This window comes from Trichosurus vulpecula, chromosome 2 (assembly GCF_011100635.1).
Source record: "Trichosurus vulpecula isolate mTriVul1 chromosome 2, mTriVul1.pri, whole genome shotgun sequence".
NCBI lineage: Eukaryota > Metazoa > Chordata > Mammalia > Diprotodontia > Phalangeridae > Trichosurus > Trichosurus vulpecula.
Window position 1 is genome coordinate 414,809,950 of NC_050574.1, and position 26,214 is coordinate 414,836,163.

General features: G+C 36.2%; 1 protein-coding gene across 2 annotated transcripts in view; it reads right to left on the minus strand.

The window, feature by feature from the left end:
• The window catches only part of ARHGAP6 (Rho GTPase activating protein 6), a 330,900-nt gene that overhangs the window by 128,758 nt on the left and 175,928 nt on the right, over positions 1–26,214 (minus strand). Inside the window, exon 1 of one of the 2 annotated variants that reach the window (XM_036743444.1) lies at positions 14,208–14,505. The exons of the other annotated variant lie outside the window; for it this stretch is intronic. The gene's annotated coding sequence lies outside the window, so the exon portion shown is untranslated. Of the gene's footprint in view, positions 1–14,207; positions 14,506–26,214 lie in introns of those variants that run through there. 2 annotated transcript variants of the gene reach the window in all.

Sequence of the window (26,214 nt, forward strand, 5' to 3'; positions counted from 1 at the left end):
TAAAGTCTTCAGTTTCATGAGGCACCACCAGTACTGACCAACTGCTCTGCCATTGGGTCCTATAGGCATTGATATTTGCCATGCGAGTGTACCCTGAGAACCCTTGGGCCTTGCTGTTCTTGTAGCCAGACTCCTCATGGCTATTCTTTCTTTGGACCCCTCTCATTTTCCTATTTCTATCCCTAGAACTTAGCACAGTGCTTGGCACATAGTAAAAGTTCAATAAACACTTCAGTGTTCATTTATTCAAATGTATTTTTTCAAAGTCATGTTCAACATGGACATATAATGTAATGAAAAGCAGAGTATCATGACTTTTAAGCATTATACACACACACACACATGCACACTATATATGTGTGTGTTTGATTACAAATGGGTTTTGTATTTCAAATTTCCATGTCTTCCTAGGTTCTAAACCCTATCATTAGATTTAAAATTTTTGGCTAATGGAGACACAAAGTTTAGATTAGTTCAAATGTTATATAATCTTAGGGCTTGAAATTAACTTATAAATTATATAGTCTCATTTTATAGATGAAAAAACTGAGACCTAGAGAGGTAAAGCAATGTGACCAGTTAGTAGCAATACTGGGATTAGAACCTAGGTGTCCTGAAAGTTCCATATTTTTTCAAATATATCTATCCCATCCCCTGGTTTGAGTTTGTATGGTAGATTTGTCTTCTTTTTAAAGGAATTTGTTACTTCGTATATCCTTATGAAACCTGTATGTTAGAGTTCTTAACTTGAGGTCAGTGAACTGATTATATAGGCACATATAAGTCCATACATACATATATGTATGTATGTATATACATATACATATATATATATGTATATATATATGTATTATATATGTATATAATTGTATTTCAGTATGATTGGTTTCCATCCAACCATTATTCTGAGAAGGGGTCCATAGGCTTTACCAGTCTGCTACAGGGGACCATGGCATTAAAAAAAATTAAGAGTTCCTTAAATAGATTGATAGGGTGGGAGATCAAGGATAGAGCCATTCACCAAGAGGGTAAAATCAAGACTTCAGTAGCCTTTTTAAAGCAGAGACAATTTCAGGGAGAACCAAGAATATTTCTCCCGAAACTTGGAGAAGCCATTTTAGGAGGAAAATGATGCCATTTCTAAAAACAGCTCTTAAACTATCTTCTTTGCAAGGATAATGGTAAGTTTTTCTATAAGGTTATATCATTACCTGTGCATGACCCATGTGTACAAGAGCACACACACACACACACACACACACACACACACACACACACTCTAAAATCCCTTCAAAGGGAACTAAACTGGGTAGTCTTATAATGCAAGGCTCGGGCTACCTGTTCCCGGCAAAACTCCTGAGTGTGCCCAGAACCACAATAAAATGTAATTGGGAAATGCTTAACAAAATAAAAAAATCCAATGTAACATAGATAATGTTAGTTTGTTAAAATTAATTTATCAAAGTCAATATACAGCCCACAGGGATCCATTTCTATTTGAGCTTGACACCTTTGCTCTAAGCGAAGCATTTTCAGTAAACTCTTCGTGCTTTTGATTATTCTAGGAAATATCATGGTATTTGAAAAGACAGCTATATGACAGACAGAAGTGACTTTGCAAAGTTGAGTTACTATTCTGTTGGAGGTCTTTTTTTTTCACCCACTCCCCAACTCCAGTTCTAGGTAGCTTGGAAAAGAGTGCCAGAAACATTATACATTATTATATTACACATTAATATTATACAATATTATAACATTATAAAAAGATAACACATAGAACAACCCAGTTCTTTAGTCAGTTTCAACTTTTTGCATCTACCAGCACAACATTTTCACACAAGTTTTTAAAGGGCTGAATGTTTATAAATTTCAATAAATATTTTCGTGGAAATCTTTTAGATTTTCTTGAAAGTTAAATAATAGTTTTTCAGTAGCACATACAATAAAACCACACTGATTCAGCCTAACAGAGTACAGTTAGCTGAATTAGTGAAGAAACTAAATTATGGTAAAAAGCTTCAAAATCCTTTATTAACACTTTCACAGATATGACGCTATTAAAACATTTCGGAAACACTTGGGAAAAATGTTCTAATTTGAATGCAAACCAAGTGGAATGAATACAACCAAGTGTTCCAACAGACTACCTAGGAAATACTCTTATGAAGATTTTTTTTTAAAAGAAATCCATTCTTATTACTAGTGACTTATATGTTGAATAGACAGAGGCAAACCTATGTGACTTAGTAGAGATATTTGTGATGCAATTCATACAATGACATCTCCATATAGGATCTGGAGAACTTCATCATCAATAGAAAATCTTTTTATTTGAACTAGCAACATATAAGTGTGAGGTGGGCATGACAGTAGCAGCGGTCAGAGGTATAATTGGTTTCCTTTGCGATTCTATGTATTTTTATTTTATGTATTTAGAAGCATTATTCTGAGAAGGGGTCCATAGACTTAATGAGAATGCCAAAGGGGTTCATGGCATTAACAACAGCAACAAAAGATATAGGCCATGCTTTATGAAAGAAAGAATGGGAAACCAAGAATAGAGCTTGCAGGAGCCAGCTAGAACTGGCTTGGAAGAGCCAATTGTTAAATTTTCTCTATAGGTATGTATGTACACCACAGAAAGAGCCAAATCTACAAATTAGGGCTTGATTTATTGTTTTGTTTATTATCTGGACTTAAGAAAGCATCAACATAACCTCTACAATGTGTCACATACAGGATTATGTCCCTCTCCCCTCTCCTCCCTCCTGTCCTGCCAGAGAGCTGATTGTTAAACACTTAGTAGCATACCCCTGCCTGGTACAATGCCTTTATGTATATGGAACATTTTCTAATAGTAAGTTTATTGTTTTCACTGAAAGAACAGCAACAAGTGTGATTCAACTAGTGAGTATGGAGACCTGGAAGAGAGCAAAAATGATTAATGCCAAAGAGGAGAAAGAATCTCAGTACTGAATTGCCAAGCTATTTTGGTTATAGTTACTGAAGAAGCTTATTCTTCTTCGTGTGACACCCTGGTATATTGAAACTGAACTTAACACTTTTATCATATTTCTGATGTATAATCCTTTCCAGCATCTAGAAAGCACACACACACACACAAAATCACTATGCCTTTTTTGGTAGTGTTTTCAACATAAAATGCCTACTTGGCTTTCGTGAGAGCAATATTTTCAAACACACAGAGTTCATACTTATCTTAGGACCACGTCAATGTTGTGAACTGACCCTCCAGAAGCCAATGAACATAGACAAAAAGTATGATAACCCATGTTACAGTGGCTTTGCACCCAGACTAGTACTACCTCTGAAGATAAGACAAAAGATGGCACACTTCCAGAGGCGTTATCTCCACAATTGCCAACGAAGTGATAAAAAGAGGATGTGAAGTTATTTCCATAACCAGGCACTATCAGGAACAGCTTATAATACATTTCTGACTATTGCTAACATCCTCAAATTTGGGTCACAGGCCAATGTAGTTCTTTGTTTTTCTGATTTTCCTAAAAAAATGACTGAATCGTATTAAAGCATTATTACGCGATCGTAATCCAATATTTTACTTTTGTGTATATTTTGGTCACCAGTATAACATTTTAAAAAGGAAATTGAAATTGGAGCTAATAGCTATGTCATAATTAGTGTGAATAATGAATCCTCTGAAGTGCTCACATGTATTCCAATTTACAATATTTAAAGTCATAATTATGTAAAATATGATAATTAGTTCCAGCCAGCTCAATGGAAATATTCAGTGCAAATTTGAATAATTGACCAGTTCAGGAAGATACATTGTTTTTACTAATTGGGGATCTAGCTATGTTTGTAACTTTCTCGTTTAAGTATTGGTAAATGTAAATGAAGTTGAAATAGCAAAATCATTTTGAAAGTTCTGACATTTACAATAGCTGAACATTCTGTCACTGTCAATACATTGCTATTGACTATGAGAAAAGATTTCGGGATAGGCTAGAGTGGGTCTAATATGATGGTGCAGTGGTTAGAGAGAGAGATGGCTTTTAAGCTAGAAGGACTTGTCTCTGACACATAGGGGCAAGGTGACTTAATCTCTTAGTGTTTTCCACAACTCTCTAGGAATATGAGTTCAGGGAAGGTGCCATTCTGCACTGGTAAGGAGAATTTTCTCTTCCAGAAATTCCCTATGTAAATGAGATCATAGGCCTAGTCCTTATCCCTATCATGGCAATATGCTCTAGAAATGCATTGTTATTGTGGTGATGGTAGACAGAAGTGTTAAGTTCTCTGAGTAATATGTAGAGAGGAATATGTCACGAATCACTATATATACATTCAAAAAAACCATTAAATATTTTAAATCTCATTGCCAAGAAAGAACCCTCAACAAATTCTACTTTTGCTTACATAAATTTCTCAGGAAGAAATTTTTGAGCCCTCTGACATCATTTTCTTCCGGATACTTTTTCCTCTCCAGATTTTTGTGACACTCCTCTTCTCATTGTCTTTCTACCTGGCTCACCATTCCCAAGTCTCCTTTGTTGGTTCTTCATCCATGTTATACCCCACTACCTGTGAGATTTGGAGGTCACTTAGCCTATTCCTTTATTTTACATATGAGGGAACAAAGGCTTAGAGAAGATGACTGTGGCTTGTCCAAGATTATACAACTAGAAAGAGATTAAAAACCAAACCAAGACAGATCTTCTGACTCCACATTCGAGGGTCCCCCCAAAATACTAAACACCAGAATCACAAGGTAAATTTGAAGCACAGAAAAATACAACTAATATAAATATAGTAAATCCTACATCAACTAGAAATCAGCCAAATCAAGTGAAATATTTTTCACTCTATGCCACATTTTTAATAGAAAGAGACAAATGACTATGACGTGAGCTCCCTGTTCATGGAATGTCTTTGAGTTGAAATGAACCTCAAAGGACTATCAAGAATACTTGAACACCTATAATTCAGCCTTTGCTTGGAGATCCACGGTAAGGGGGAATCTACTACATCCAGGAGTCAATTCTGCTTTTGACACCTCTAACTCTTAGGAAGTTTCTCCATACTAGACTGACCTTTTTGGCAACTTTTCTGCATTATTTCTAGTTCTTCCCCCTAGGGCCATAGAGAATAAACTTAAATGCTTTTGCATTATTTCTAGTTCTGCCCCCTAGGGTCATAGAGAATAAGCTTAAATGCTATTCCACATGTGTGATAACACCAATGTTTAGGAGGGGTCTTTCCCTCTTCCCCCTCATTCCGACAAGCATTAATTTTCTCTAAAAAGTGATAACATTTTCCCAGGGACCTGACTGGTCCCTGCCTCCCTTGATGTTGATTCCTGGTCATCTAAAGGCATAAAAAGTCTTATCCCTGTGCAGCTGGACCTTTCCAACTTGGAGAATATCTGAATGCCATCAAGACATTATACCCTGCCCTGTTGTCTAGATGTGCGTCCATATTCAAGGAGGGGGGTGGGGTGCTGTGCCTAGAGAAGCTAATTACCATTGTATCCGTATTGAATAGTGACAATATGTAATAAGGATACAGGGGTAATTACAAACGCAATATCAGTGTGATATTGCAGCAAAACAAACACATTTTCCTCTGGCTGTTTCAGAGGCTAACAAACCCCACTCTGTTAACTGCTGGATGATTTACAGGTGTCTCATTTCATCCTCAATCTCACAGAGTGTCAGCATCAGGACTGCTTCTAGCAACACAACAGCCATTCAGATACTTGGAGACAGCTGTTATATCCTCATTATGTTTTCATTTTTTTTGGCTACCTTCCCCAGTTCTTTTAATTGACAAATTCTCAAGGCCCTTCAATATTTAAGATGTTCTCCCCTGGACTCTGTCCAACTTATTAATAGCCTTTCTAAAATTTAGTTCCCAGAATTGAACACAATATTCCAGTTACGGTCGAAACAAGTAAGAGTGCACCAGATCTATCACCTCCTTAATCCAGATGCTGTGGCTCTGAAGCAGCCAAAGGAAAATGTGTTTGTTTTGCTGCAAAATCACACCAATATGGATATTGTAATTCACTAGCAGTCGTCTTGATCTATATCTTGCCACTGGACCCAGATGGCTCTGGAGGAGAAAGTGAGACTGATGACCTTGCGTAGTCCTCCCTCACTTAAATTCAACTCACTTGTAACTTGTAGCATCATCTTCCTGATATCATGGTCTTCAAGAACAGAGGACAAGCAACAGCAATTTACTAAAACTCCACATCTTCTTCAGACAAAAACTGTTCCAGTGATGCCTTCTTCATCTTACATACTTGAACCCAGGAGTAAGACCAAATTTAATCTAACGAAACTGATTTCATTAGATTTGGCCCAATATCGTAGATTTTTTTTCCTTTTTTTTATGGGGGGAGGGAGGCAAGGCAATTGGGGTTAAGTGACTTGCCTAAGGTCACACAGCTAGTAAGTGTCAAAATCTGAAGCCAAATTTGAACTCAGGTTCTCCAGACTCCAGGGCCGGTGCTCTATTCACTGTGCCACCTAGCTGCACCTTCAACATTCTAGCTTTTCAAGAGCTTTGGGGGGATCCTAACTTTGTCAGCAAACGTGTTAAGGATCCCTCAGGTTTTTGTTATCTGAAAGTTTGGTTATCGTGCCATCTTTTCCTTTATTCAAGTAATTTATAAAAATATTTGACAGCACCAAGCCAAACCCTTCCAAGTTGGCACTGAACAGTAAACGACAGTAGTTTTTGGGTTGAGCCATTCTATTAGAGCTGAATCCAACAGAATGAAATAACAGAATACTGAATTTGAACTTTATTATGTAGACAATGAGGAGCCACTGACAGTTTTTGAATAGAGAAACAAAATAATAGAAGCCATGGTTGACATCAGTCTGGTACAGGTTAAAGATAGTGGTCTGCAGAGGAGAAGACGCTGAAAGTGGGGAAAACAAGTTTGGAAGTGACTGCAGTAGTTAGTGAAAGAGTACCAACTGCCTCACTTAGATGAGATTCAGCCATTGGGCATCTTCAACTTTCAACATCATAGCAAGAGACCTCAAAGCATAGGCATGATGATGGAATTTCAAAGACTATCTCTAAAGAATTTGACCTCTGCGAAGCCCCATCAAACTAAAACAGGTTAAGAACAAGGGGCTAGTGACAGATTATACGCTTGTTGTCTGGGGATCAACATCTAGGGTCAGAGAGGCTCATGACAAGGAAAATCACCATCAGGTGAGGGACCTTTTTTACCTACAGCATACTCATAAAGACTGGTCTGCAATGATAAAGTCAAGAATGTTTAAAATTAAACGCTGCAGGATTATGAGGAAAGGACTTAGTGATCTGGTCAAATCAATTCAATTTAGCAAACATTTATTAAGTGCCTGCTATGTGATATGCACTCTGTCAGGCTCTGGGGAACATTTCCTATATACAAAGAACAGATGTTTATCAATGTTTGTTAAGTTCATAATAAAAAGAAAAGGGAGAGAAAAAACAAATTGTTTGTAATGTTTACCTTTGACCAATAGAATATAAACTCATTGAGTAAGTCTTATTTTTATGTGTGTTGCTAAAACCTGCCTTACCCCAAGTATAAATCCCAAGGAAGTAATTTTGTATCTCTTTTCCCCTTTGGTATCCCTCATAGAAACGTGAAAAATTTTCCTCTAGGTACAGGAAAAATCTGTTTACTTTTCATGTTTTAAACATGGGATGTAGCAGGGCAAATAAAATGGGTGAACAACCCTGATCATCGCCCCATCCCACCACTGTTACATAGAAAAAACGGATCAGAAATGAACCTTTGAAGCTCTGTTATGCAGTTTATTAAAAATGTGTGTAAAGTTGCTATATATATAACATATATACATGAATACAAATATACATACACATACATACATATATACATACATATGTCTATATATATGTCTATATATATGTATATAAATGTAGACACACACACACACACATATATATATATATATATATATATATTTAATTTGTTAGCACCAATGCTGTTCTTATTTTTGTCCCCTTTGCAATGGTCCATCTGCTCTTTTCTTTATTAAATTTTTGTTGTTGACTCTTTCCTTTCCATTCTATTTAAAACAAATCATTATCACCACCCTTTCATAGCACTCCCCTCTATTCCCCAAATAAGCCTTCCCCTGTAACAAATAAACAATGAAGTGAAAAAGATCGATACATTATCTGTAACTAAGAATGTGTGCTTCATTCTGCACCTCTAGCACATAACCTCTTTGCCAACGAAACCAGACAGAGCATACTTCATCATCAGTCTGATGGAGCTGTGATTAGGCATTGCACTGATCTGCATTCTTAAGTCTTTCAAAGTCTTCACTCTTAAATGGTTTTCCATAATTATATGAATTGTTCTGCTTCTGCTCATTTCCTTCTACATTAGTTTGTGCAAATCTTTCCAGGTTTATCTGAATCCATTCCTCTCATCATTTTCCTTAACAAAATGATATTCCGTTACATTTATATCCATAATTTGTTCAACTATTTCCCAACTGATGAGCAGGCACAATTTTTAAGTTCTCTGCTACAATAAAAATATTGTGATAAATGTATTTTAAACATATTTAACATATTTTAACCTATTTGTTAATATAATAATAATAATATATTGCATTTAACCCCTTTGCATTCCAAATAATTTAAAGCCTACTACATTTCAATTTTTCTTTCTGAATCCAAACTAATGGAGCCTAAATTAGTAGGCTTACTAAAAGAGGTAAGAACCAATTGATGACCTTTAGAGACTAAGAAGAATATATAAACATGGACGGGATATTTCTTCAAGTAATAATCTAAAATATAATCAAATAAAAAGTCAATAATCTTGTAAGGACCTAGAAGGATAATAATAATGATAGTCATAACTGATATTGACATGGCATTTTAAAGTTTGTAAAGTCCTTTATATACATTAACTCACTTGAGCCTACAGCACCCTTAAGAGGTAGACATTTCTGGTTTAATAGTCACTAAAATACTAATTAAGCATTTACTATATTATAAGCATTGTGCTAAATATTGGGCATACAAAGATAGTTTCTGTTCACAAGGAGCTCATGATCTAATAGGGGAGATAACACACAAACAGCTATGTAGAGATAACATATGCATGATAAATTGGAGATGATCAACAAAGGCACAGTATTAGCATTGAGGGGAAACTGGAAAAGCTTTTTAGGAAAAAAGTGAGATTTTAGCTGAGACATAAAGGAAGTCAGGGAAGCAGGGGAAGAAATTGAATTTCAGAGAGGTCATTTGCATTCTAGCTGTACCACCACATTGCCCTCTTTTAATTATTCCCTCTTTATCCAGTATATGGCTTGCTTTGCCTATATTTGTTTGCATGTTTCCTCACCCCATTAGATTGTAAGCTCCTTGATGGCAGGGATGGTTTTTTGCCTCTTTTTATATCCATAGAACTTAGTACAGCACCTGGCTAATAGTAGACATTTAATAAATGTTCATTGATTGATAAACGTACGTAAATATGAGTTGCCTTTACACTATGAAGTAATATGCAAAAAAACATGATAATAATACTAGTTAGCATTTATGTAGCGCTTCAAGGTTTGTGTAATGCTTTACAAATATTTTTATCCTCACAACAACCTGGTGAGTTAGATGCTAATATTATCTCCACTTCACAGATGGGGAAGCTACGGCTGAGACATTGTGACTTTCAGAGTCATACTCTAGTAAGTGTCTGAGGTAGGATTTAAATTCCAGTCTTTCTAACTGCAGATTCAACACTATATCCTCTGTATCACCTAACTGCTTAACAAGTGAGTATTTTGTAGAGCATTTTCCCTTATACTACTTTAATAACTTTTTATATTTAAACAGGCTGCAAATTCTTTATACTTTTAGTTGTGCCCCCTACTGAACATCATTGTTACTTTGCTGTCTGTACTAGTTTGATCAAAAATGCAATAAAAAAACTTGAACCCGATGTTTCTGTGAAAAATATAGTTGTCACAACTGAGACACCATGTTCTACCCTCAGTGCCACATTTTAAGAAGGATATCATTAATGAATATTAGAACAAAAGGAGGGCTGCAAACAATGAGGAGAAGTGGAAAGCATAGGTGATGTTTTGTCTGGAGCAGAAAAATTATAGGAAGGGAATGGTACCTGTCCTCAAGTGTGTGAAATACTTTCATGTGAAACACAAATTATTTATTCTATATAACTCCAGAAGGCAAGATTAAGACCAGTAGATGGAAATCACAGGCAGGAAGATTCCTTCTCATTCTAAGGAAGAGCTTCTTAACAAATCGAGCTGTTTAAAAACAGCAAGGGTTCAGTTATTGAGTTCTCCATTACTACACATGCTCTTTCACACTACTATTTGGCAAATATTTATTGAGTGCATACTGGAAGCAGCAATATAGGACCTTCTGTTGAGGATATTCCAGAGAAGTGAGCAACATTGGATAGGAATTTGGACTCTGTTCCCTTTCAACTCTAAAATTGTATTCTAATTCTTTTCATGTCACACAGGACTGCAGGGTATAGTGTGGGAAGGAACTTCAGAGATCATCTAGTCCCAAACCTTCATTTTTTTAATACATGGGGAAATTGAAATGTCCAGTCACATAGCTATTAAGTATCTGAAATAGAATTTGAACTCAAGCCTTTATGTCTATAAGCTCAACTCTTTATCTACTGCACCACCTAATGTACTTCTTTAGTAACTTTTGTTTTTTAACATTCATTTTTAAAAATTTGAGTTCCAAACTTCCTCCCTTTAGTCCCTCCCCTACCCATTAAGAAGACAAGCAATATGATACTCATCATATATGTGAAGTCGTGCAAAACATATTTTCAACTAATTGACTTCTAATAAGTTTATAATAAATTTTAACGTACTTGTTAGATGCCATGGCTGACACATTCAATTAAATTTTGCCCCATATATTTTTTCTCTTCTATCAGGTAACATTTAGAAATTATTTACATAATTTCAAACAGCTCGATAATTGGGGAAAGCTAGATGTTCTATCAACTGGAAAAAAACACATTTCAATGCCCGAATTATTTTTTCTTTTATGTGGATGCCTGACATTGAGTACACAAATTCTACTAAAAAGAATGTTGCCATCAAGTTCCTGGTAACCATAGCTACAACCCTATAATATTTAGTTCTCTATTATAAACTACCTTCTGCATTGCATCAAAATGGCTCACCTGACAAGGATGATCCTTTAGATTCTTAATAGTAGCACAAGTTCAAATTCTGGGGCCTCCTGCCAAAACCGAAGAAAAAGTCCCTTTTTTCTTTTATTAACCACTGAAGAAAGAGATCTCAATGACTGGGGGTTCTCCCACCTACAAAGTAGTAGGTATGCACAATGAGGAGTGTGGTGGCCCCACAACTACAATTAGGGTCAGATGACTTGGGTTCAAATTTGAGCTCTATCACTTACTGTGTTTATATCCCTATGAAAGTCTTTTCTGAGTCACCTATGTACTTGGCAAAGTATTGTAAATATCAAACGGGATAATTTATGTAAAGTGCTTCTTAAACCCAAAGTACTCAATAAATGCTGTTGTGGTCAACTGTTGCTGATAGTCATGCCGACCTCTTTTTTATCCCATTTGCAGTTTTCTTGGTAAAGATGATCAAGTAGTTTGTCATTTCCTTCTCTAGCTCATTTTACAGACAAGGAAGCGGAGGGAAACAGGATTAAGTGACTTGTCCAGGATCACACAGCTAGTAAGTGTGTGAGGCCAGATTGGAACTCAGGAAGATGAGCCTTCCTGATTCTAAATCCAGTGCTCTATGTACTGAACCACCTAGCTGCCCTCACTCTCTAAACATATGCTATTATTATTTTGAATATAAGCTCTGGAAGATTCTAAAGAGCCAGAAACAGCAGCATAGTGATGGACTCTACATTTCTTATCTATGTATCATTCAATTAATCAACATTTGTTTATAAAGAACCTACTTTGTGCTGAGAATTGTGCTAGAGATTGGGAATACAAAGACAAAAACCAAAGAATCCTTGCTTTTAAAGAGCATATGTGCTTTTGGGGGAGCACATATACCTATACAGGCATATACGAAATAGTCATAAAAGACATATGTTATAAAATTTTTTTGATTCACTAATAGCTGGGGAGACCAGAAATTTCTTGTTGTATAAGGTAGTATTTGAGCTGAATCTTGAAGGTAACTTGGGATTTTTTAAAGTAGAGATAGGAGAATAATAGCCTGTTTGAAGAGGTTCATTTCTAGGCTGGATTTAGATGATTTTTTCCCCTTTTTTGATTATAGCAACTCTGGAAAACCATCTATTAAGTTAAAAGAGGATTGGAATCTGTATCAGGAAATGGATTATTTACGGTGATGAAATTATGTATCTTGAATTTTACATTAATAAACTAAATAGCATTCAAGTTTTGTTGACTATTTTCTTCTTTATTTCTTCTTCTTTAACCCTAACATATGAAAAAGTCTTACAAAGGGAAATATGATATAGTTCATTATTGATTTTTCATATATTGCAAATCAATAGAAGTTCCCATTCAATAGATGATTCGATCTACCCACAGCTTAAAGTCATAGATAGGTTCATAGTCATTGAATTATAGAGCAGGAATAGATCCTTTCATGCACTGATTTTTTAAAAAATCTTTTTTATACACAAAGTTCTTGAATAATTCTGAGCAATCACAGAGCAGGGTGGGCTTTTTCCTTTTGTTTTGGTCCATCATGTATCAATTCTCTCCTAAAAGAATACTCAGTGTGCCACTTGAGTCCCATGAAGAACTCAGCACTATGGCACAACTTAAACTTCCAATCCTTTCAGCCTGACTAGGAGAAAGGCAGAGCTGTGTGCATCCTTTCCCTTTTCCACATGGGCAAAATTGCCAGCAAAAGCAGAGAAAATAAGTGATTTAGTAAAGCGTTGGGAAGTTAGAGAGAAAAGCAAGTACTAGAGACAATGTCACCTATGTAAAAAACCCTTGCACATCTAATTATCGGCTATGAGGAATTGGTAATGGCTTTCCTTCCAAGACCTGGCCACAAAAAAAAAATCAACACAACTAGATATGACCAAACTCAATGCTGAACTATATTAAGAGGTCAAATAAATTGGCCTTAAACTATTAAAAATGTGTTTTAACATCCATTCTTCCTTTTCAGGAAGTAAGCCTTCAAATGAGGTACAGAGCAAAGGAACATAAGTGCGTATTAAGAAACCTTCAGAGAGAAATCTCAAAGAAAATGAGATTCTTTTGTTTTTGAGTTCTACAAGATTGAACAGGGATTCTAACTGGCCCCCAAATAAAATCTGCATCTGAACAGCACATTTTTTTTAAAAAGACAGGCAGAAGGGAAAAATAGTCCATAAAATTCTTGGTGTTGTAGAAAATAGAAACATTTGCTAGCATTACATGCCTTTCAATGACACAGACTAACAGCTGATGGTTTTGCCTTCTCTGTTACAACTGATTTCGATTAAATTAAAATCATAGAAGGTCAGAGTTATTCATAGCCCTGGAAATTATCTCGTCTAAGCCATTCATTTTGCAAGTGGGGAAACTGAGACACAAGAACTCACAGGTAGTTTAAAGCAGAGAACAGGCTAGAACACAGACCTCCTTACCGTTCACTTGCCTAGACCTCCTTACCATTACTAATAGAGAAGCAAACACAGTTCATCTCATGCTAAACAATTCAGAAACTTAAAGTTTGACTCTTATAAAAGAGAGCATGTACACCTCATCATTTTTAAATACCTGATTTGTTTTCCAACAATTCTAATTACTACTCTTTGAATCGGAGCTATGACAATTCAGTGTCCATGAAGTCGAGTAAAATAAACATGTTCAAGTCCCAGACTGAAAAACAACATTTATTCAAAATCTTTTAGCAACAATCGAGCCAATTATATACACCCCTGCTTCATATGCTACAGTCTGCTCATTTCCAGCCTGCTACCACACTGATATAAAAACAATCTAAAAATAAAAGCTGGTTAGATATCCTGACCTGACAGGGCATACATGATAATTAAGCAATCACAGTGGCAAACATTTGTTTTTTTCCCTTACTCTTCATCTCAAAGAGTTTAACCAGTGCCAGAAGAGTTACATGTCCATCTCAGGCACCCTCCTAAGAATATTACAAAAACAAAGGTGATACGCATGCACACATGCTGCTTACCCATGAACTAAATTCAGCTGCACCTCTGCTGTCCTCTCTAATTGGATTCCGTTATTCTCGAGGTAGAAACTTAAGTCTGATTTTAAATTTTTTTGTGAAATATGCAGTTGTCCTGAAGCTGCATATCAAGTGTCTGAGAAAAAGCCCAGCTGGAGCTTCTATGGCTCCCAGGATACCTTCTGCTGCCAGAGACTTCCACTACCATGAATCTTGGGGACCACAATGGAGAAAAAAGGTGGAATCGTTTCACTTGACCATCGAGAAGCTCTTGTCACTTCAGAAAAGTGGCAAGCTGTGTCACTGAGTGAGGGAGTGTGTGTGTGTGTGTGTGTGTATGTGAGAGAGAGAAGGGGAAGCAGAGGGAGGGGGGAGAAAGGATGCAGAGAAATTGAAACTAGATTCTCTCCTCATTTCAATGGGATGTTTTTGCAGGAATGCAAGGGCAGCTCAGAAGGACTTGTCTCCCATAGGGGGAAAAATCCCTCTTCCACATGGATCTACCAACAGTAACTAGCCTGTAACTGTGCAGACTTTCCATATTAGGAATCAGTCAAAGAATGTTGGAAGACTCTGGTAAAATCCCTCGGAGCATGGTAAAGAACATTTGACATTTCTTCTGTCTTAAGATATTTACTCATTTTCAAGTTGTATTTGAAAGTTATCCCCTCCTTCATTTTTTTCCCTAACATTATTCCAAACATAAACAATAACAACATTTTTTTCCTTCCTTTATATTGAAGTACAAACACATGGGATGAATTGTATGTTCCTCATGGAACAATAGTCCTTGAAAAAGAGTTCATTTCCTAAACAGAGTTTGTCATGGTCAGAGTGAATATAATGACATGGCTGTGTTTAAAGGGTGGGGAGGGGGGAAGTCTGGTCAAGAGGACAAGAAGAGAGATTACAAACAAACTCTGAAAAACCAATTATGTTGATCACAGTCGCCCTCCACATGGCACCTTACCAAATAATAACTCTAAATGACATCTTTGTTTTCCAGTAGATATGAACTTACGGTTCTCTCTCTATTTCCTAAACTAACTCTCCTAACAAAAGACTCACTGTGATTACGATTCATAAAACAAACAGAAAATGATTTAGCAAAAGGCTGCTGATGTGACATCGAAGAAGCTAATATTGCTTTTAAAAATAAAATCCAGATTAATAGTCACTTGATATAAGCCACACTCTCCAGCCATAGCTTTTTGCATTTGTTTCACACAAAGAAACAATAAAAAACAACAAACGATGTCAGATAGCATTGCCACAGAAAACCCAGTGAAACATTAATGAGTCTCAGAATACAATCAATTTTGTTCAAAAGAATACTACAGGTCAAATCCTGTTACAACAAATACCATTACAACAAAAAAAAAATCCTCTTTATTATGAACTCACTTTCCAACCATAGCACTTACTTCAAATAATATTGGATACACAAAGTTCTAGTACACCAAAAGTACTGAAACAGTCCCTTGAAGTTCTTTATGATAGAATTTGACTTGTAAATTATGAATTTCTCTGTCTTCCCTCTCTTCTCTCCCCCCTTCCCCCCAATCTGGCCCCCAGCCTCCTTCCTAGCCAAGAGCTTTTTCTTGATCAGGACTCACTCCTGAACCTGAAGTTAGAGCTAACATATTTCATGGTTAGAGCCTGACTTTGGGTGTTCACAGTACATTGAAGAACAGTGTTGGATTACATGTGTCTGCTGTCTGAGGACAGACAGTCTGGCTAAGTCTGGAAGACTCATCCCTGGGTTGATTGAAGGTAGGCGGATGTTTTAGTCACAGACATCCTCAAAGACAATTGATTAAGTTGGAGGGACTTCTGATCTCCATTGATGATGGTATAAGAATAATGAACAGTATTTTCCAAGTCCCTAGTCATAACAATGAACATTTCTTTAGCCCCACAACAATTCTTTGAATTGCTCATGTTTTACAGATGAGGAAAATAAAGTATAAGGCAGTTGGGGATGTGCGAAAACAATGATTTGAACCCCAGTCTCCTTATAAGGCTAGGGTTTTTCTCTACTACACAATACTGATTTAACATGTGATTATTCTTCTTACACTAAGATATATATGAGGAAAAAAACAAATCCTTTAATGGGGTTGGCTAACTTTCACTTCATGAACACAAATGGCCGAGTAATGAAATCCCTTTACCTTCTTGTTCCAGTATGAATCAATTAACAATAATTTACTATATTCCTACTCTCTGTAAGGCACTACATTTAGTGTTCTTGGGAACACAGGGTTCACAACTAATTAATTAAGACACAATTTCCTCATTGAGCCTGCAATCTAGCTGGAGGACGAAGAACTACTTATCTATCTAGTCAGATATATGAGACTACCAACTCAAGGCAATAAAACATTGAATGTAAAACAAATGAGTGTTACAGACAATAAGCGGCATCAAAGCTTTGAGGAGACAAAAAACCCTGATGGCTGACAAGTTTGAGGAAGGCAATATCTGATTATTTTCAAAAGGAAAAAATTAAATAAAAGTGACTGTCCTCAAGAATCTAGCAAAGGAGTAGGACGCAGGTACAATAATAACAATATTATAGATTGTAATACAACAACCACGGATGTCAATTTTGAGGCATCTGACCTAAAAATATACTGCAGAGTCAAGTAACATTTCTCATAAATAGGACAATTTCTTCAAATTAATAGTTGTGGGGACTGTATCTTCACCAAGTCTTGTGAAACCCATCGTCTGTTTGAAGAATGGTGCCAAGTCAGGTCCATAGAGGATATGCAAAAATGGAAAAGAAGTGTCTCCTGAGAGTTCTTTGGATGTTTTGGACAGATGGGTCTTAGCTAGATAAACAAAAAGTGGAGATAAGGAATTCCCTCAAATATTTTCTTTCTATGACTTAAATATCAACTATGTGTTTTACCAAATAGCAGGCCAAGAAAGTCACCCTAACAACCTTGAAAAAAATTATGCATAAGCGTGCATTATATACATATAACATACACACATGTATGCTAATTAGATTACAGTCTAGGAAACAGCTCAATAGAACTCTGTGGGGGAGAGGGAAGGAGAGGGAAGAAAGGCAGACAGACTTCTTATCCCCCAATTCCTCATTCATCAATACCACTACCCTTCCTTTTCATAGGCTGATAATCTCTAATCTATTGACAAAGTTCTAAGTTTTCAGCTTTATTCCACCTTCAATGTCCCATGTGATGAAGCACTTAAGTCTATACATTTCTGGTTGCCAATGTTAATCTGGATGAGTGAGCTCAGGGAAGAACATTACATGACTATTTTAAACTAATTTTAATTGAATCAAACAGCCAGAGTAAAAAACTTAATTGCTCCTGAAACATAAAAAAATCTTTGATCTATATAGATTTGGAATATCAATATTATTTTGTAAACTTAAATAAAAAAATTAAACCTAATTTGTTTTAGGAAATATCCTGCACCAATGAAGTTGTTGTATAAAGAACTCTGGATTGGAGTCAGAAGATCTGAGTTTGAATTGAAATTCTGTTTTTACTACCTATATGACCTTGAACAATTCATTTTACTTCTGTGAGGATTGGTGTCTTCATTTATAAAATGAACTATACACTTTTGAAGGGGTACGTAACATACATCTTCTAAAGTCCTTCTCCCTCCTCTAAATTTTATGAACCTAAATATTTTTGATGCATGTAAATTTTTACGAGGGACAGCTACATGGCACAATGATAGAGTGCTGGACCTGGAGTCAGGAAGACTTATATTCCTGAATTCAAATCTGGCCTCAGGCACTTACTAGCTGTGTGACCCTGGGCAAGTCACTTAACCTTGTTTGCTTCAGTTTCTTCATCTGTAAAATGAGCTACAGAAGGAAAGGGCAAACTACTCTAGTATCTTTGCCAAGAAAACCCAAATGGGGTTGTGAAGAGTCAGATATGACTGAAACAACTCAACAACACCAACAAAAAGACATTTTACATTTAATAATTTAGTGGGGAAATTTTTTCTAGTTTAATTTTTTTTTCACAGAATTCCCATTTTGTTAGGACCAAATGCCAGAGCTCTGAATATCATGGTTTGGGAATATTGCATTAAATCCTTCTTTCTCAAATTGTGATGCAAGAAACACTGAAATACCCTAAGTTTTTTTAGACGAAACTTACATTGCTTAAGGTATTTAAATAATAATTTTAGAGCATTTTACTATGAGTTCCACCAATTTTTTATTTAAACAGAAGGGCAGGAAAAGAGAGAGGTATTGTGCTAAATTTAACTGTATAGGCTGTAGGCCTGTCAAAGTAATAGTGTATCTTCAGTAGACTATCTACTGAGAAGCATAGATAGCTGGTTGGCCCAGTGGATAGAGAGAGCCCCGTGTCTGGACTCAATGCCTGAGTTTAGATCCAGTCTCAAACCACTTAATGGAAAAAACATTTAACCTCTATATGCCTTAGTTTCCTCTTCTGTAAAATGAGGAAAAAAAAATAGCATCTACTTCCCAAGGTTGCTGTGAGGATCAGATGAGACAATATTTAATAGATCTCTGCAAATCTTATACATGCTAGCTATTATAGTTTTCTGATTAATGAGGAAAATTAATTTTATTTACATATTTCTGTAAGTCTTCAGGTCAATGATAAAGGCACATAAAATATGGACACATATAGATATATTATGTATGTGTGTATATCCTATGTAAAAGCACAATGTGGTACAATGATTGAGACATCAGATAAACCTCTTCAAGTGTCTTCACCATTTATTAATGTATTGGTAGATTTAGTTCAGCAAAGCCAAACACAGGAGAAAAATATCTAAAAGATACTGACATGCCTAAATAGCATTACCAGAGACAGGAGAACCAGATCCAAAATCAGATAGTTACTATTCAGCAGGAAATAAACCAAGCCCTGGGGTTAGATGGATATCTTATTTACATAGAAGAAAAACTCAGTATGAAAAACTACTGGACAGCAAAGACAGTTGCGAGTTAGAATTGATAGAGGCATAAGAAGCTGCCCACTTTTTCTTCTTACTCAGTCCTATTTTAGCAATTTTCTTTTTGGTTTTAAAAAAAAATCATTAATTTATCTTTTAACACTTTGAAAAATATTTCTTTCTCCATGAAGTTATATACTCAAAAGTCTCTACGCACATTTAAGAATCTCTCTATTGGGAACACCAGTCAATCAACAAGGATTCATTAAGTGTGCCTTGTATGTGTCAAGGAGGCAGCTAGGTGGCTCAAGGGGTAGAGTGCTGGGCCTGAAATCAGGTAGATCTTAGTTCAAATCGGACCCCAGGCACTTAGTAGCTGTGTGACCCTGGGCTAATCACATAAGCCTTTTTGTCTCAGTTTCCTCACCTGTAAAATGAGTTGGAGACGGAAATGGTAAACCACTCTAGGATGTTGGCCAAGAAAATGCCAAGATGGCGTCAAGAGTCGTACGCAACTGAACAACAAAATAAAAGTGATAATTACTAGCACTTATACAATGCTTTAAGAATTACAAAGAGTTTTACAAATATTATTTTGTTTAATCCTCACAATAACCCTGGGAGATAGGGGCTATTGAAGTGACTTGCCCAGGGTCACGTGGCTAGTGTCTCAGGCTGGTTTTGAACTCAGATTTTCCTGACTCCAAGTCCAGCACCCTACCTACTGCACCACATAGCTTCCTGTTGGAAGCTGAATTGGATAGTTAATTCAGAGGCTAGTACAGTAGTCCAGATGAGAAGTTATGGGAATCTGAACTAAAGTGGGACATGTGTGAATAGAAAGATGTTGAAGAAAGAATTCTGTAACACTAGTAGGCAATTCATTGCCAATAGGGATGGAGGTGAAGGAGAGTAAAGGGTTAAGAATGATTCTGGGCTTGCAAACTTGGGTAAATGAAAAGATAGCTGTGCCTTGCACAGAAATAGGGAAGTTAGGAGGAGGGGTGAGTTTAGGGACAAACATGAGTTCTGTTTTAGATATGTTGATTTTGAGATGCCTACAGGGTATCCAAGGAAATACAATCTGCTGAAAATTTAATTTGGTCAACAGGAAAATATATTAGATCACAGACAGTTAGGCCTAGAAGGGACCTTAGATTTTCTCTAGGCCAGGGGTTCTTAACCTGGGGTCCATGAACCCCCAAGGGGTCTGTGGATAAATTTCAGGAGGTCTCTGAACTTGGGGGAAAAATTACATCTTTATTTTCACTGACTTTTGTTTTCCTTTGTAATTCTATGCATTTTATTTTATGCATTTAAAAACATTATTCAGAGAAAGGATCAGTAAGTTTTACCAGACTGCCAAAGGGTCTATGACAAAAAAAAAATTAAGAATCCCTGATCTAATCTAGCCTCTTTATTTTACCAACGAAAATAAAGTCAGGGGAGATTGAACAATTTGCCTATGATCTTACTTGCTAGTAAGTGGCAGAACTGGCCTTAAAATCTGTCTCCTAACTCTGAGTCTAGAACCATTGGTTTATTTTTATGTACTCAATTATATAAAAATTAATAGCTTCCAGATTTTCTCTCCTAACTCACTACTCTACAAGGTCAATGGCACTATTTAAGGTACTGTGGACATGTATTTTATTAATGCAGAGAAGAGATTATCCACCCCCCCCACCACCACCAAAGGGGAGAAAGCTTGAGTACTTTCAGTTATTGGAAGACACAGTTAAAATTTATGTAGCATTTCATTTGTTTTTCATACTGCCCCAAAGCATATTATAGTAAAGTACCTTATGCTTAAAAACCTGGAAATCTATCAATTAATCAACCAGTATTTATTTAAAAATTACTATGTGTCAGGTGATGGTGATATAAGGGAAAAAAATGAAATAGTTCCTGCCGTCAAGATGCTTACATTCTACTGAGAAAAACAACACAAATACATATAAGCATCCCTCTCTCTCTGTGTATATGTGTGCATGCATGTGTGTGTAAATTCATGGGGGGTTGGGAGTACTAGTTGCTGGGGAAGTCAGGAGATGCACCATGTAGAAGGAAGCAATTGAGCTGAGCTTTGAAGGAAGTTTGAGGGGGAAAATCCAAGTCACTTCTGGCAACCTATGTACAAACAACTTCAGAAGCAAGGTTAATTGGGCTGAGATCATATTTAGAAGAGGGTTCTATATGGCTGAGGTTGTGGGCCAACTTGTCCTGTGTGGCACATTGACATCAGCATCACCATTTTTCTAGTGGGTATCATACCCCCTACATTCCATCATGTCTGTCTTCTTTGCCGTTCACCATTTCTTCTCTTGTGCCACAGGTATAGTGTGGGAAGAAGCTCTCAGTTGAGATAATGCCAAATTTCACTTAACATGAAGGCAGAACCAAGATGTCAGAGTAAAGGTCTGGACCCCACTGAACTCTCCCAACATTTCTCTCTTTAAAGTAATGCCTCAAATCTAATGAAATAGAGAGCTTCCAATCATTTCTGATGAATAGACCACAGCTGAATGGAAGATCTGACATTCAAACTAAAGACTCAAGAGAAGCCCAAAAAGGTGAACATGAAAGACCATATAGGACTCCATAAATTGAAGTGTTTACATTCCCATATGGGAAGATGATACATGTAATTCCTAAGAAATTTGTCTTTATTGGGGCAGTTAGAAGAAGTCTACATAGACAGAAGGCATGGGTGTGAGTGGATTATGTTGAAATGATCTTGAAAAAAAAGTAGGGCTGAGGAAGAAGGATACATTGGGAGAAGGGGGAAGGGAGAGGTAGAATGGGAAAAATTGTCTCAAAAGAGGTGTTTTAAGAAAGAGCTTTTATAGTAGAGGGGTTAAATGGGGTGGTGGCAGGCAATGATTGAACCTCAATTTCATCAGGATTGCTTCAAAGAAGAAAGAATACACACACACACACACACACACACACACACACAGACATACATACACTCAGTTGGGTATAGAAATCTATCTTACCCAATAGGGAGGGGAAGGGGATTAAAGATGTGTGTGTACGTGTGTGTGCGCATGCACGCACCTGGCTCTGTGTTTGTGTCTGTGAAATTATAAAGGGGAGGGTGAATTAAGGGAGGTGGCAGTCAAGCAAAACAGACTTTTGAGGAAGGACAGGATAAGAAGACAGAGAAAAGAACAAACAGAAGAAAACTGGATGGAGAGAAATGCACCATAATCATAACTGTGAATGTGAATGGGAAGAACTAACCCACAAAATGGAAGCAAACAGCAGAATGGATTAGAAAACAGAATCCAAAAATACATTGTATACAAGAATCACATTTGAAACACACACAGAGTTAAAATAAAAGGTTGGAGCAGAATCTATTATGCTTCAGCTGAAGTAAAAAAGGCAGGAATAGCAATCCTGATCTCAGACAAAGCAAAAGCTAAACTAGACCTAATTAAAAGAGATAATCAGAGAAACTACATTTTGCTCAAAGGTACCAAGGACAATGAAGTAAGATCAAAAATTTTATGGAAAGTTTCTCTGATGAAGGCCTCATTTCTCAAATAGATAGGGAACTGAGTTATTCTCCAATGTTAAAGGATATGAACAGGTGATTTTCAGAAGAAGAAATTAAAGTTACCAATAGTCAAATGAAAAAATACTCTAAGTCACTGTTGAGTACAGAAAGGCAAATTAAAATAACTCTGAGGTACCACCTCGAATCTATCAGAAATGATAAATGTTGGAGGGGATGAAAGAAAAAAGGTACATTAATGACCTGTGGATTAGTGAACTGGTGAACTGGTCCAGTCATTGTGGAGAACAATCTGGAACTACACTCAAAGGTATATCAAACTGTGCATGTCCTTTGATTCAGCAAAACCCCTACGAGGTCTGTACCCCAAAGAGATCAAAGAAAAATGGAAAAGGATCTATCGCTACAAAAATATTTATAGCACCTCTTTTTGTTGTGGCAAAGAACTGGAAATTGATGGGATGCTCATTAATTGGGGAACGGCTGAACATGTCATGGCATACGATTATGATGGAGCACTATTGTGATATAAGAAATGATGAGGGGGGTGAATTCAGAAAAAATATGGCAAGACCCATCTGAACTGATGTAAAGTGAAATGAGAAGAATGGGGAAATCATTGTGCACAGCAGCAATAATGTTGTGATGATGACCAACTGTAAAAGACTTGGCTGCTCTGATCAATACAATGATTCAAGATAATTGCAAAGGACTCATGATGAAAAAATGCTAGCCACCTCCAGAGTGAGAACTGATGAACTCTAAGTGCAAATTGAAGTATAATTTTCTTGCTTTATTTTTATCTTTTTGCTTTTTTTTCAATACAGCTAGTATGCAAACAGGTTTTGCATGATTTCACATGTATAATTGACATATTGTTTACTTTCTCAGTGACCAGCGGTGGGGTAGAGGAAGGGAAACAATATGGAACTCAAAATTTAAAAAGAAAAGAACGCTTAAAATAAATAAAAAATTTGAAAACAACATGTAAACAACCCTCTCAGCTTTTTTCTGTGCATAGCAAAGTTGTTAGCTTTCCCCTCATTCTCTCTCCTCTTTCCTTCCCTGCCCCCAAATCATTTCATGTTTCTTTACCTAGTTACTTGTTGCATGCCCCAGGCAGAACAAAAACCATTGAAGTACGGGATTTTTTTCATTTTTGTCTTTGTATCACCTTGTACTCAATATTGTTTATAGCACAACATAGAAGACACACAAATGTTTGCTGAATTGAATTATTTGACTGTATTGAAAGATGAAATGTTAGTAATTTAGAAAGTCAAGAAGTCAGTCTTTTGTTTCTCAATTTACTTAGATCTGGTACCACCTATGCACACATTCAAAGCCAATGAAAAGAAAACATTTGGAAACAAACTGCAAAACGGATCAAAGATAACATAATTAAAATGGCCATTAAGAAACTGATAACTTGCTTCAATCTGGCTATTCCAATCAGCTTTTGTTAGAAGGTTCCATCAGTTAGTCAGCTCTTATATCTTCTTACTAAACTCAAATTAAAGCATATTTGCGCACTGGAGGACCTTATAAACTCTCCAAATCTTATTTATTTTTATTCTTTTAATGGTTTTAATATAGAAACTTTTCAGAAAAGAAATGAAAATCAATGATATGATTTACCACATCTGACATGAGACACTTGCTGGAAATAGAAAAGGAGAACAGGATTCTTCCCTACTTGAAATAATGATTTCTTGACGACACAAGGAAAATTGCCATACATAGTGTAGTCACCACAATACTTTAAATCTATACAGAGTTTTTTTTTCTATGTGATCCTAAATAGCAAGTTATTCTAGGGTCATTAAAATGTTCATTTCTTTGCAGAGTTGGGGTATGTTACATATAATGTGCGACTCATTTGATATGTCCGTAACTTTTGAGGCATCATCTTCTCTTTTTATTCTTTTTTAAAAGAGGCATTTTTATGGGGATGGGAAATTGAGGGATACATTAGAACACTTAGGTGATCTAAAGAAAAAAAACTCAACAAAAAATAAAGTAAACTTATTACTAACTCACATGCAACTTCTTTGGAGCTTGATTTCTTCATCTATAAAACGAGAGATAAGAGTATGTGAACTCCAATGTTCCTTCTAGCTCTAAAAAGTCTTTAAGCCCAGAATGCACTTGAAAGTCAAGTGTACAGTCTTCCTCAGGAATACATTATATAACAATATCTACAAACCTATCAGAACTCATTAGAACTTCAGTCATATGATTTCTGACACCAAAGGAAGCAAGATTCTTGACTTGAAATCTGCCTCTTGAGAGTTGCTACGATAAGCTAAAATAGAAGTACTATAAATAAGAATTAATCACTTCCCCCTTCCCCCCAAAATTTGTTTAGTCATGAAAAATTCAGCCCTTGTCTCTTATTTTAAAAATACATTGAGGGCAGTGAGAATCAAGGGGAAAAAGACAAGATCTGAGTTCAAATGTGACCTCTGATATTTACTAGCTGTGTGACCCTGGCCAAGTCATTTAACCACTATCTGCCTCAGTTTCTCTAATTGCAAAATGGGGTTGATAATAGCATCTACCTTTCGGGGTTGTTGTGAAGATCACATAAGATCACATTTGTAAAGCACTTAGTACAGTGGTAAGAAGATCTTTTTGCAACACTAGTATATTCTGCCTCATTTAGGCAGTGAAATAGTATAAAACCTTTTATTGCAAAGGAAAACATTTACAATACGATTGAATAATAATGGTTGATATTCATATAGTAAAGTTATACCTCTTAATTGAGCTTCCCAAAAATCTAATGGTGCATATAGTATTATTATCCCCATTTCACAGATAATGGGATTAAAGATCAGAGAGGTTATACAAATGCCCAAGTTCCTACAGCTAAGTTATAGAACCTGAATTTGAAACCTGGGTCTCTGGACTCAACATTTAGCTCCTATTTCATTCTATGACAAACATCACATAGGTCTGTGGTAGTTAAGGTTGTTATCACTTGCTGCTTTACTTGAATAATCAATTTTTTAAGGCCCAGATTTATTTCATTATAAAAATACCCTTTCTACTTAATGATTGCACCATTTCTATTGGTTTACTTATTCACTAACTTATTATAATCTGCAACTTTTGTGGTTTTACGCATATTGATGAAATCAGATATCACCAAAGGGACCATTCACTAAGAATTTTCAAGACTGTGCTTATTATCCTTATAGGTGTTATTAAAATTAGGCCATATGAGTTATATATTACATAAAAGTATATATTACACTTGCTAGGAGTATTTTAAAGCTAACACTCTAACCCTCCCCGCTTCAATTTTTATATAATTCCTTTATAGGACATTACTTTACATCCAAGGATGTGGCTTTGTACTGTTTTATGCCCTGAAATCTTGGCATGAAGGTCAGTCAGTGACCCTGGTTTTGTAAGAAGTGTTGGGGGACTGAAGCTCTAGCAGGTTCTATACAGCTGGCAAGACTTCAATCACAGTTCTGGTGATGGATTGTTCACCTGCAAGAAGCCTTTCCCAATCCCCCTTAATGGTAGGGTCTTCCTTTTGTTGAC